The following is a 14,879-nucleotide window of genomic DNA, read 5'->3' on the forward strand; positions in this document are numbered from 1 at the left end:
ACCCCAGTCTCTGACCCCCCTTGAATTGTTTCCCTTGTTATCCACCCCTGACATTGGGTATTCACAGAAATTCCAAATCCTCTGCACTCAAAGGTGCAGGGTAGCTCTGTTAATCAGTTTTACCCTAAACCACTGGTCCTGTAAACCACTGAGCACTTATCATAAATCAAAGTAGGCCTGTTTAAGAAAGAATCAATAAAGATTTAACTAGAAACAAGAGAGCGCGATGGGAACAAATGGTTATAATATACAACAAAATCCTAAAACGCAAACCTGACTCTATGTTCATCAACAGTTACCTTTTCTATCCAATAAAGTAGACCCCTACCCCAAAGTTCAGTCTGTTGCAGAGCTGGCTGGTTTCTTATGAACCAGGATCCAAACTCTACAAGGGGTTTTCCTCAATGAATGGATACAGAGTGCTTCTCCCTCCCCTGTGATATACTGAAAACAGCCTTTTGTTTCTGTTCTCTGACAGGGCAACCCCACATCTGTTACCGGAAGATTTGTATTCAATTATATTGAACCAATTATATTACCCAACTACACTGCCTTTAATTTAAAACCTTAACCTTTCATTTATCTAAACCAGTAACCAAGGTTGTGACCTTGGAATTTCCAGGATATTACCAGCATGCTTATCTCTGACCCAGAGCAAGCTAGTCTTGCTGATCCTTGAAATGACACGGATACAGCTCTTTGATCAAGAATAGGCACACAAGCAGTAATTTTCGAAATCAAAAATACTATTTATTTATAAATGAGTGGTTACAATAAAAGAATAGAGATAGATATAAGGATAAGCAGCGTGGCAATGAAAAGGTAGACTCTATAACCATATACTTAACACTCTTTAACATATAACAATAAACAATTAACACTTAATACTAAACATCTAGTAAGTGCTGGCTGACTGGTTACTAGATGGGTAGGAGAAGATCTCACTCAGACACCGATCTTTATTTACAAACGAAACCCATAAGCTCTCAGATAATAAATAAGGGAAGATTAGACTTACAAGGGGTTTCTCAAAATCCCTCTGAAACCATCTTTGGTCCTTCTGATCTGTCAAACTTAGAGAGTGTTGTCTGCTGCTGCTGATGGTGAGTCACTGGCTGCTGTTGTGACTGCTTCTGGCTACTCTGGAGGTAAATGCTGCCTGCTGGTGGCAGATATGGAAGCCTGCGTGGCTGCTGGGGTAGCTGCTGCTGCAGCCCCCTGCTGGCTGGTTGCTGGAGCAGCCATTGTCCATGACAACCTTGGAATTCTGTGGTTGCTGGTGCTGCTGCTGCTCACGTAGCTCTTCTTCATGCAGCTTCTTCTTTGTAGAGTACTATTGCTGCTGCTGCTGCTGCTGCCTCATGCAGATGGTTTCTTCCTTGCAGGTGTTTGCAGCTTCTTCTCTCTTCCAAGGTCCCTATCCAACTACAGGGTTTAGCCTATTGGCTGTCGCCTTTATATACTGTTTGGTCACTCAAGATCAGCCAATCAGCCTCCAGAGATTAGCATATGCTATTTTTGCCACGCCCAGTCATGCGTATCTACCTGTGACAAGAAGTCTCATGTATCTCTATGGGATTTTACTGAGTCATTTCCCACAGGAAGTGATGCAATACCATGCTTCTATTACATCATCTGGAAATGATGCAATACTGTCTCCTGATTGCATAATCCCTATACACTCCTATGGCCCTATGTATTCCTATGGGGTTTTTCAGATGACCTGTGGGTGACCCCTAACTACTTCCTGTTTAGCCTACTGGAAAATGGAATTGACCATTGCGTCATAGGAAATGTAATTTCCTCATAGGTAATGGACCCCTATGTTTCTTAGAATGGAATCTTCCACCGCATCATCCCTATAGCTGCCATTACTGGATTTTCTATATTTAAACTATTATTAACTTCCATCTAATAAAAGCTTAAATTTTAAAACTAATTACTCTTGTAAGCATTCCAAGGGGGAGTCTATTACCACTCTATAATTGTCCAACTAAGAGAATTATAATTTTCCGATTTTAAACCCCCTCCCGAGGTTTTTCTGCAAACCTTCATTTAAGGTAATTCGAACAACTGAGGCAAAATCTCTCACTACACATCTTGTTGCAATGTTTCTTTTTTACCTTCAAGTAGTTTGACTGTTTGCAGTTACCTCTGATGGTTTTCTATTGAAAAACTTGGAATTGGGCATGGCTACACAATTGAGCCTTACATTGCATCACTGGCTAAACAGGGCGGCATGACAGCTGCCCCCCCCCCCCAACCCAAATGGGCCATTATCCCCTGGGCTAAATGGATATTATCCCTGGTGACCAATTTCTATTCCAAATCCATAAAGCTTACTTTCAATATAAATACATTAATCCTTAAATTTACTTGTATGTACAACTCACATAGATTATGCATCTTGGCAAGTTATGAGCTTTCTGCAGATACCTTACATGTTATATGTTATTTATGGATAAATATCCTGTAAGACTTGTTTGGTGCAGGGAATTTGTCTGGTCTGAGGTGAGAGTGCTTTGCAAAGAAGTGGGGACTCTTTGCCAAGAAGCGTCTGGGTCACAATAGGGTTATGAATGGGAAAGAGAAAAGAAAGTGGTAGCATAGCTGACAAGTTTTGTGTAGCTCCATGTGTGACATTTCCTGTCATTAAGAAATGGTCATTTATTACTCTTCATGGTGCCTCAGAGCAGTGGCGTGGGGGGTGGGCGAAGCTCAGCCTGCAGCAGCTTAGGGGGCTGAGGAAATCAGAGGCTCTGGAGAACCTGGAAAAGGCAGTAGGGAGTAGCGTATTGGAGTGAGTTAGGGCAGATTCGGGGGCGGAGGGGAAGTGGAGCTCAGGGCCTTTGTTTGGGGAGGGGCAGGAGAGCAAGCAGTTAAACAGAGAGTGAGGTGGTTGGAGGGGGGGCAGAGAGTCTGGAGCATTGGGAGGATTGTTGGGGGAAGAGTGAGGCATGGAACAGGCATCCCATGTCTTTCCCTACTTCCCATTCCCCAATTTATCCACAGATCTCCAGCTCACCCCTCCTTGAGCCTCTACTTCCACATTTACCTGCCTCTGGAGATTTCCATTACTTGCATCTGAAGAAGTGAGGTTCTTACCCACGAAAGCTTATGCTCCCAATACTTCTGTTAGTCTCAAAGGTGCCACAGGACCCTCTGTGGCTTTTTACTTCCACATTGTCCTTGTCTCATTCCCCCATCCTCCCACTGGCTGCCCCTTTTGCTCCTCTGTTTGCCCACCCCACAGTCTGTCCCTCTCCTTTTTCAGCCCCTATCCTCCTCCAGTTCCCCAGGTGAATCACAACTGGAACCAGCTCTTTCTTTCTTCTTCATGCTGCCAGTGCTAGGTTGGCTGGGTGCCAGCAGAGGGAGTACTGAGAGCAGAGGACAGACCGTGCCTTCTGTCCTCAGTGCTGTTACCTTGTATCAGGAAGGACTAATTATAGGGAAAACTCTACTTTGTTCCTGCACCCCTGCTGGATGTGCGAAGATCCAGCTGGGCTGCATGAATGCATGACAGGCCTACCAAATGCATTCCTTTCATGTCTGATGCATGCTATTTGGCTGCCCTGCTCTAGTTTTGTGGATTACTGTAAATTGTGTAATGTGCTCAGAATCCACAGTGAATGACCTAGTTCTATAACTATTTTGTGACTACTCAATGTTCTGTATATGTTCTGCATTTCTAAAATAAACCACACACCCTCACTCTTATTCTGGAAACACATATGTATTCAAATCTCACCTGTCACATACTGGTCAGCAACACAGACATGAACTCTCCCCAACTCTCTCTGTGGTCCCTTCTGGCCTTGGGATCTAAACACTTCAGCTACTGACACACTTACAGTGAGAAATACTAAGAGAAACACCTCTTATATTAATAGAAGTATTGGGAGCATAAGCTTTCATGGGTAAGGTTCTTACCCATGAAAGCTTATGCTCCCAATACTTCTGTTAGTCTTAAGGGTGCCACAGGACCCTCTGTTGCTTTTTACAGATTCAGACTAACACGGCTACCCCTCTGATACTTGACACCTCTTATATTCCATCTCTAGAAAGAATACCATTGATCTACCATTCCATTACATGCCAGGCACTTCCCACTACCTTATCCATCTCTTTAAAGCATAAAGAGTTTTTGTGGCCCTTGCACGTTGGAGGGTGTAATCACATTAGCCTATTGTAATTGAATCTAAGATACTACAAGTAAATCTAATTACCTGAAACTTTAGGGTGGGGATTCATTTGTGTAAAACTCAAGGTATCTGAATTTTGTACAGATCCAGTGAAACATTTGGGTATTCAGTGCTTATCTCTGATAGCAATGTTGGGTGCCCCAGTGTTGGGTGCTCCAGACATTAAGTGCCGCCCCATTTTAAGCAGATGTCAGTTAGACCTGCTCTGAGCAGGTTAGATGACATAGTGTTTAAAATGGTGGCTTCAGCCCAGGGGTCACTTGTTAAGAGTTGTGTGATTCAGAAATCATTTTCAGCACACAAGAACAACTTTCAGTCTTACAAACGTATGAACAGTTGCATATTCTTATATGCTGATTTTAAACTATTTACATACACAGCAATATCTCTTTCTTTTATATAAAACTCTTGTAACATCTCTCTTCCTATAAGGTAATTCGAAATTGCTAGGCAACTTCACTGATCTTTCACTTAGTGTGGTTTTTGTTTTGAGTCCCTTACTCTGCTGATGTTTGTCCTCAGGACATTTTTGTGCTTATATGTTTTCTAGCATCATCTTTGCCAATTCCTGAGGGTCTGTAATAAGTCAACTCATTTTACAGTAATTGCCAATTTCTACTGTAGTCCCTATATCGGCATCCACAGGGGGGAATCTTTTGAGTTTTCTCTTGAAAACAACTGATCCTTGGTGGCTATTAGGAAATTAGAGTAGACAGATGGTAGAGTTTTCCTTAAACTTCTACTGTGTATGATTTTGGTGCTACCCTTTGTGTACTTGTCCCTGTCCTCCATCTTTTGTCTCTGTCATTAGATGCTGGTTGTAATCTTACTGGCTATTCTGTCTGGAGTGCAGGGAATTCTTTGGTGCCTCTTTCAAAGTGTTAGGTTTGTTTCATTGCTGTTCAATTTGTTGTGTCACCTTTTCCATTACTGCTGATTCAAAATGTATTTGCTGTAGGTAGTAGAGTGCATGTTTAGTGGGACAGGAGGCACAATATTGGACTGCTGTCCAGGTTTTCTGTTGGTGTATTTCTCTAGTCCAGTAATATTGTCCACGTGGCCTTTATTATCCCAGTGTGCCATTTGGCAATCTTAACAGTTGTTTCTGCTTTTCCATTAAAACTGGCAGCGATGTGGAGTTTTGTAAAGGGACTGCTCAGTGCACAAGAAACACCTGCTCTTTGCCTGCCTGTTTTTATGACATGCTTATTACACACTATTTATTATTAATTATTATTTATCATTACAGTATTTTTATTACGTTATGAAAATGGCAACACTCTTCCAAGATCTCATTTTCATAGCTTGTATCACTTTGAATAAGCCTGTTATAAGACAAGCCCCTGTGTTTCATCAAGGAGTATCAGATGTGAAACAGCATGAAGGTATTTAAAAAGCCAACTCAGAGAATTCCTCCTACACAAGCAGTCAGGTCTTGAGCAATCCAGGCAAACAACGCACGTTACAACAAAGCTTAAACTTGTTCTTCATAATAATTTTCAAAATCGTAATAGCTGCCTATTTAATTTTAAAAACAGCAAAAATATCCATCTCCCTTTCATTTCTTATAAGGAATCTTGAAGTTTAAATCTCCTCAGTGTGATAACTATGATTGCTTTGATCTGCTTAGCTCTTGGAAATCCAGGGGCTCCGGGCTACTGGCCCCGTGCTGCCCAGGATTCCTAGGGACAGCTCTGTCCACCATTAGGGAATTTCCCCGCCCCCGAGAACCCCCTGTAACATTTCACAAACTCCTAGGGTTTCACGAACCCCAGTTTGGGAACCACTGCTCTATACCCATCTCCCACCCATGCCTCCCTGCCCAAACCTCTGCCTCCCACCAGTCTCCTGCACCCACCCAACATCCCCTAGCTCCCCTCCTCCACTTCTGTTTTCCCCAGCATCTAACACCCTCTCTGCATCCCCTAGCTTTGCCCCAGCTCATCCAATTCTGACCCCCTTTTACTCCCTAGTTCAGAGGTGGGCAAACTACGGCCCACGGGCCACATCTGGCCCACGGGACCATCCTGCCCGGGCCTTGAGCTCCTGGCCGGGGAGGCTAGCTCCTGGGCCCTCCCCTACTGTCCCCCCTCCCCTGCAGCCTCAGCTCGCCATGCCGCCAGTACTCTGGCCTGCTGCTCCTGCTGGGCAGCGCGGCGGTATGACTGGCTCCAGTCTGGCGGTGCGGCTACAAACTCCTGCTGCTCTGAGTGGCATGGTAAGGGGGCCGGGAGCAGGGGGTTGGATAAGGGGCAGGGGGCCCCGGAGGGCAGTCAGGAGACAGGGAGCAGGGGGTGGCTGGATGGGGCGGAGGTTCTGGGGGGAGGCAGTCAGGGGACGGGGAATGGGAGGGTTGAATGGGTCAGGGGTTCTGAGGGGGGCAGTAAGGGGGGTGAGAAGTGGGAGGGGGCGGATAAGGGGTGGGGGCCAGGTTGTTTGGGGAGGCACAGCCTTCCCTACCTGGCCCTCCATAGAGTTTCAGACACCCGATGTGGCCCTCGGGCCAAAAAGTTTGCCCACCCCTGCCCTAGTTCCCCTGATCTCTGACCTCCTGGCTTGCCCTGTCTCTGACCATGCTCTGCCCCTGGCTTCCCCAATCTCCTTTTCTGTCTCTCTCCCTAGCCCGTCACTGGAGCAGGACAGATCAGGACAGGATGGGACACAATCGGATTGTGATGATTTCTGCCAAGCAGCTTCTCGCTGCTGCTGGGAGGAACCAAACCCTGAAAAGGTTTGAACAGTTTTGGACAAGCCTATGGGGGCTTCGGAACCTGGAATCCACCAGTGAAGCAAGAACTCCCATGGAGCCGGCCTGATTTCTCCAGGCAGCCTTCCCCTTTTTTTGCTGACCATCTCCTCACTGCACCTCATCTCCTCATTCCATGGGGCAGCAGCTACTTTTCCTGCAGCTCCTGGCTGTGCAACTGGACACAGGGGTGGCAGTGCCCCACTGGACCTTCCAGCGTCCCAAGGAGCTCAACCACACACTGGACAGTTTCTGCATTTACACAGGCTCTGATCTGGGTGGGCCTGGTTGCTAAATGAGTGGGCCAGGGCCAACCATGGCTATGCCTCTGTTCTGAACAAAAAGAGCTCTTAACCATGCTTGTAGCTGCTTCCATCACTTCACACTGACTCAACCGACATTTTAGGCTTCAGAGTGACAATCCTGGAATGTTGTTATTCAGATTATCATTGACATTCTTTGCAGATGTTTTGGAGCAGGTAGCAAAGGCTTTCTGAAGATGGATTCCAAAAGTTTGTGGTCTGTGTAATCTGTATAGATATGATTACCTGTCAGGAGCTAGTGGTCAAACTTGGTACATGCTAAAACAATGGCTAGTCATTCTCTTTCTATTTGAGCGTATTTTAGCTTTGTTGGCAGTAGTGTCCTACAGGTTAATTCTACAGGCTGACCATTTTGTTATAACGCTGCTCTCAATTCGCAATCACGAGCATCACTCTGAATAGTTACCGGTGCTTTAACATCGTAGTATTTTAGGATGCTTTAACATCGTAGTCATTAATGTCTGGATCTGTTGGAAAGCATTTTGCTGTTGGGTTTCCTGACACCATCTAGCCTCTTTACTGGTCAATCTCCTAAGGAGTTCATTGACCCCTAAGAGGTGTAGCAGGTATTTGGAGAGAATATTAACAAATCCCCCAAAATGGTATTCATCTTGCAAACTTTGTGGACAGGGCATGTCTAAAACTGTTCAAACAGGGTCTGGTTTTAAGCCCTCTGTTGTTAGGTGTCTGATTCACAGCACAGATGATAGGCACAGTCTTTTTTTTTCTTATTCAGTTTGAGTGGGTGGGTGAGATTCTGTGGCCTGTGAGGTGCAGGAGGTCAGATTAGGTGATTATGGTGGTCCCTTCTGGCCTTGAAATTTGAGTCTGTGAGATTCACTTGTTCTACTGCAAAATGTAAAATTTCATCTGCAATCGGCCCCTGCAAATACCTCTAGCACTTCCTGTTGCGGTCTGTGATGATCTAGCAGTGGAAAAATCCTAAATAGTATATGCAGTCATCTATACCTGCCAAAACGGGTTCAGAAGGTCATCAAATAGCGGCTTCCTTCAGCAAGGTTTACCTGCCAGAAACCATCCTTGGTATCTAAAACTGAAAAGACCTTTGTTTTTGTGAAACTTGGCAGAATCTCTTCAGCTGTAGGTAAAGGATGATGAGATTATTTGAGAGCTTTATTGAGGTGCAAGGGGTTAATAGATATGCAGGATTTGTTGTGATTTATGTTTTAAATAACTAACATATTGCTGATCCAGGCTTTCAATTGTATAAATTTATTTGACTCCCATCTCCACAATGTTGTCAGTCTGTTTTTAAGTTCTTTCTTCAAAGGAATTGGCACTCTGCTTGATGACTGTTGATTCAGTTTCACTTCAGGGTTAACTTCCAAGTGATATTCTCCAGGAAAGCCTCACATATATACTACTATCTCTCTCTTATATAAAACTACTTTTGTAATAACATTTGCAGTGGGGCTTCCAGGATTGCTACCACTGGTGAAACTGAACTAGCTTTAGCAATGGTGGAAAACTTTTGAAAAATTTCCTTGCTGTAAATGGAGACTCTGGACCTTTCCTGGTTGTGCTGATGCATTGGGAACACTGCAGTCTTTGCAGGATATGGGATTTTTGGAGGCCTGCTGTACACGCTGGTGTGTCACAGCTAGCAAAGCCACAGAGTACAAAATTCAAAAGAGGCACAAGCCGGTACTAATGCCATCTGTGGACATATTGGAAAGGTGATGTTAATTACTCTCTGTGCCCCTGGCTTTGGATGAAACATGCTAAAAAGTAATCAAGTAACTGAAAGTGCATAGCTGAACTTCAAATTGCATTGAACTGCTGACACTTTGGTAACTTGCCAAATTGAATTATACACTTCATAATTAAATTATCCAGCATTAAATGGTTTCTGTTTAAGACAAGTCTATGCACTCCAGGTAACTTAATTGAAACATTTTTTAAAATAATCAAATAAATACATTCAGGCAGCTTTAATTTAAATATAAAACTTCTGCTTTTAGTAATAGCACTCGAAAATCAGCTCAAACTTATTTTGTTTTTGTATATGAACTGTGTAGTAAATAATTCAGCTACAGGAAGTAATTAACATGTAGCCAATCAGATTTTTAGATATAAAAGATTACTTTGTTTTAGATATTTGTAATATCCTTAATTTAACTAAAATCTGCCCCTAAAACCATATAATGATGGCATAAAAGTGCTGGCAATTTAAGTACATAGTGTACCATTGGTTATATCTATCCAGTACATGAATGTTTCTTTCATCCCTAAATCATTACATATCTCTTTTAGAAAAATAAAAGTTTACTTCTACATTGAAAAAGAAAAAACAAGGAATACAGTAAAATTCTTTAGACTGTAACAAAATTATTTGTTAAGTGATTTATTTAAATCTAGTAGAACAAATGTGCATGGTTATAACATTTTCCATGTAAACGTGGACATATCAGAGTTCACATGGCATACAAGAACTTGATCTTGCAGACTCTTACTTACATTAATAATCTTTATGTGACTAGCACTCGTTTTTTTTCAATGGGACTACTTGAGTGAGTAACATTTTATAGGATTATGCCTAAGGCGACGAGTCAGTCATGGAGGTCACGCATTCCATGATTTTATGTGACCTCTGCGACTTCAGCTCCAGGAGGCATGGTTTGGGCTGTCAGCTCCGAGCAGTAGGGCTCGGGCTTCTGTGATTTATTGTTTATTGCCTGCCTCCTGTTCATGACTTTTACTAAAAATACCTGTGCCAAAATCTTAGCCTGAATCATGCCCTTTATCAATATGTTGTGGGCCAAGGGCAAGATCCTGAAATCCTTAGTCACCTAAGTAATGTTTGTGCATTTGAGTTGTCTCCACAGGGATACTGGTAGAGTAAGGAGAGTGGAATTAAACAAGAGAGGATCTCTTATAGCAGGCAAGATGGAGATTTGATTAATGAATAGTTCTGCATAAACAGTCTTTTTCAAGAAATTTAACTACCCAATTTTTGTCTCACTCCAAAACTGGAGGGAAAAAAACTACTACATATATAACATTAGCTAAGTACTCAAGTTCTGTCGTATAAGTAGGACAAAGCAATTCACGACTACAATCTCATCCTTTGTTATGACAAAGTTCTAAGAAAGGGTCAGGTTGATTAGGGTTCTCCAAAAGATTGTTGCATACAGTGAATCTTACCAAACTGAAGGCATCGACTGGCAGTGTGAACCATGGTGTACTGTACCACCAAAGCTGTGCAAACTATAACAGCAGATAGAACTGAAGTATCGCCAAACTTGGTCCTCTGAATTCTAGTCACGCTACTGTATCAAAAAGCATTGTCGTTTAAATAGTCAGACTTCACTGGATAATGCTTGCAGAATGCTGTGATCAGGATCAAAGCACAAACTTCATTTTCCTTAGTAAACATTTTTTAAATAAAATGTATTTCCCCATATGTACTGTTTTACATTATTCTTCTCAATGGTTCTTTCCATTTGCTAAGGCCTGATCTACATGCAGCTTTTGTAACTGGTATAACTATTTCAGTTTGGGATGTGATTATTTTAATATTGTTATAGGTATACCAGTGCAGATGCAGTTATACAAATATAAAGATATATAGTTGTATAGCTATGGGAGAAAGCTAACTGTGCCCACACTAGGGGGACCGTATAATTTTAAGTATGCTGGTATAGTGTATGTGATACTTCTGAGTGTAGGTGAGCCCTTAGATACTGGTGCTGATTCTCCACTGCCTCGTCAGTTGTGTAGTCCTTTACACCAGTGCAAAGTAGATGTAAAACACTATCAAATTGGAATGGCAGTGCTTTGTACCAGCTCTGCTGTTAACATTGGTTTCATTGTATTAAATACACACAGAGCTTGCTAGAAACTTGGAAAGGGAATTTGTTTGAACTCTGTTTTTCAGATATCAATTTTTAACCCCCTTTGTGCTAAGCCACTTCAGTGAAAGCAGTGAAATATCAAGTTCTACATGCATTTGAAAGCTGTGAAATGTATAAACCAGGAAAATTGATACGTTTTTTCTCCCAACATCAACCGTTTTCTATGTTGTTTGGATATATGCTCTCCCTCTGGTGGCTAGTTTACATTAATAGTCTTCATTTTTCTGCAATAAAGAATTTGTTAAGCTTAGGCCTGGTCTACACTAGTCTGTAATTTCGGAATTAGCCGAGTTAATTTGAAAAAAAAAAAAAAGATTCCGTCCACACGACCAAACTGTCTCTTTAATACGATTTCTGTACTCCACCTTGGCAAGTGGAGTAGCGCTTAAATCGAGATCGCAATCCCGACTTAAAGGAATTGTGGACGCAATTCAATGTTATTGGCCTCTGGGAGCTATCCCAGAATGCTCCCTTGTGACCGCTCTGGACAACACTCTCAACTCCGATGCACTAGCCGGGTGGGCAGGAAAAGTTCCGGGAACTTTTGAATTTCATTTCCTGTTTGGTCACCATCAGCACAGGTGACCATCAGCACAGTCCACCATCACTGGCAACCATGCAGAGTCCACCATCACAAGAGATTACGCAGTCCCGGATTTGCAGACTAGCTCCAGCATGGTCCGAACGGGAGGTACTGGATCTCATCGCATGTTGGGGAGATGAATCTGTTATGGCAGAACTACATTCCAAAAAAAGGAACACAAATACGTACGCTAAAGTCTCCAGGGCCATGATGGAAAGAGGCTACTCCAGGGACACAGAGCAAAAATCAAGGAGCTTAGGCAAGTGTACCAAAAAGCCAGGGAGGCAAATGGGTGCTCTGGGTCACAGCCCCATACATTCCGCTTCTACCGTGAGCTGCATGCAATTATGGGGGGTGACACCACCACTACCCCACCACTGTCTGTGGACACCTGCAAGGGGGGAGTTGCATGGAGCGAGGAGGAAGAGTCATTGAAGAACGAATAGGAGGAGGAGGAGGAGGACAGTGCACAGGCGGCAAGTGGGGAATCTGATTGACCCCCCAGTCAGGAACTATTCTTAATGCTGGAGCCAATAGCCTCCCCCCACTCCCAAGGTGGGCTCCTGGACCATGACCCTGGAGAAGGTTCTTCTGGTGAGTGAGAGCCTTATCAGGGCCACATGGAGGGTGGCGGGGGGGGGGGATACCCAGCCACACTGGGCTGTTCACGTTTAGTTTAAAGGGTTCATCCATGCTCAGAGCCTTATCCCAAAGAGCCCGCAGGCCCTCCTTTTATATGGCAAACCCACCAGGCATTGCTTGCTATGGGAAAGGGGGCCCAGCAGTTTGAAAGCATTGAAATGAATGTAGAAGAAGCACAACCCCGCGTGCCCCTAGGCTGCCTGCAAGTCAGGGTGATCAGATGTCCCAATTTTATAGGGACAGTCCCGATTTTGGGGTCTTTTTCTTATATAGGCTCCTATTACCCCCCACCCCGTCCCGATTTTCACATTTGCTGTCTGGTCACCCTACTGCAAGCTGAATTCTGTTGCTCGGCCGTGTGTGATGGCTTACTCACACCAAAGTGTCCTCTTTGTTCTCTGAAATGTATCTTTTAAAATACTATCCTCCCTTTTTCTCCTCCCGCAGGTGCAAATGTTTCAACGCGGACCCATCTACTCTGTCCTAGAGGCTGGTCCAGATTAGAAGGCAGAAAAAACGAACTTGGGACGACATGTTCGCCGAGCTCATGCAGTCCTCCCACACTGATAGGGCCCAGCTGAATGCGTGTAGGCAAACAATTGCGGAATCCTGTAAAGCATTACAGGAACATGAAGAGAGGAGGGATGCGCATGATGAGAGCAGGCAGGGCGCTGTGGTCAAGCTCATGGGGGAGCAAACTGAAATGCTCCGCTGTATGGTAGAACTAATGCAGGAAAGGCAGCAAGACCACAGACTGCCGCTGCAGCCCCTATATAACCGCCCTCTCTCCTCCCCAAGTTCCATAGCCTCCTCACACAGATGCCCAAGAACATGAGGTGGGAGGCTACAGGGACCCACACACTCAACTCCAGAGGATCACCCAAGCAGCAGAAAGCTGGCATATGCAAACTTTTGATTTGGTTTCTGGACTTGTCCTTCCCTCCTCCTCCACCCCCCCAATATAATATCCCCCCTAAACCAGTCTACCTTTGGATTTCTCTCAGTGTGTTGTGCAACAAATAATAAAGAACAGTTTTTAAACAATTTTGACTTTATTTCCTTTCATATATATGGGGGCAGGTAAATTCAAGAGAAACAAACACAACTGTCATACCGTACCCTGGCCAGTCATGAAACTGGCTTTCAAAGCTTCTCTGATGCGCAGCGTGCTCTGCTGTGCTCTTCCAATCACCCTGGTGTCTGGCTGTGCGCAATTGGCCACCAGGCGAGTTGCCTCAACCTCCCACCCCACCATAAACATCTCCCCCTTACTCTCACAGAGATTGTGGAGCACACAACAAGCAGCAATTAAAATTGGAATATTGGTTGTGCTGAGATCTAACCGAGTCAGTAAACTGCGTCAGCGTGCTTTCAAAGTCCAAAACCACATTCTACCACCATTCTGCACTTGCTCAGCCTATAGTTGAACTGCTCCTTACTACTGTCCAGGGTGCCTGTGTACGGCTTCATGAGCCATGACATTAAGGGGTAGGCTGGGTCCCCGAGGATAACTATAGGCATTTCAACATCCCCAACAGTAATTTTCTGGTCTGGAAAGTAAGTCCCTTTCTGCAGCTGTTCAAACAGACAAGTTCCTGAAGATGTGAGCGTCATGCACTTTTCCAGGCCATCCCATGTTGATGTCGGTGAAACGTCCCTTGTGATCCACCAGTGCTTGCAGCACCATGGAAAAGTACCCCTTGATGTTTATGTACTGGCTGCCCCGGTGTGCTGGGGCCAAAATAGGGATATGCATTCCGTTTATCGCCCCACCACAGTTAGGGAACCCCAGCGCATTAAAGCCATCCACAATGGTCTGCACAGTTCCCAAAGTCACTACCCTTGATAGCAGCTGGTTAATGATTGCATTGGCTACTTGCAGCACAGCAGCACCTACAGTAGATTTGCCCACTCCAAACTGATTCCCGACTGACTGGTAGCTGTCGGGTGTTGCACGCTTCCACAGTGCTATGGCCACTTGCTTCTCAACTGTGAGGGCTGCTTTCACTTTGGTGTCTTTGTGCTTCGGGGCAGGGGATAGCAAATCACAAAGTTCCATGAAAGTGGCACTACGCATATGAAAGTTTCGCAGCCACTGGGAATCATCCCAGACCTGCAACACTATGCGGTCCCACCAGTCTGAGCTTGTTTCCCAGGCCCAGAATTGGCTTTCCATGGCATGAACCTGGCCCAATGCCACCAGGATCTCCCAATCTAGGGTTACCATATCTCATAAATAAAAAAAGAGGACCCTCCATGGGTCCTGGCCCCACCCATTTCCCCATCCCTGGCCCCGCCCCAACTCCGCCCCTTCCCCGCCCTAACTCCGCCCCTCCTCCCTCCCACTCCCAGCCACGGGGAAAGGGCTGCCCCAGCGCTACCGGCTTCAGGGTTTGCCAGGCAGCCCCCAGACCCTGCGCCCCCAGCCGGCGCTTCCCCAGCGCAGCTGGAGCCCGGGAGGGGAAGCGCCCAGCTGGGGGCGCAGGGTCTGGAGGCTGCTCGGCA

This window comes from Trachemys scripta, chromosome 5, assembly GCF_013100865.1.
Source record: "Trachemys scripta elegans isolate TJP31775 chromosome 5, CAS_Tse_1.0, whole genome shotgun sequence".
NCBI classification, from domain to species: domain Eukaryota; kingdom Metazoa; phylum Chordata; order Testudines; family Emydidae; genus Trachemys; species Trachemys scripta.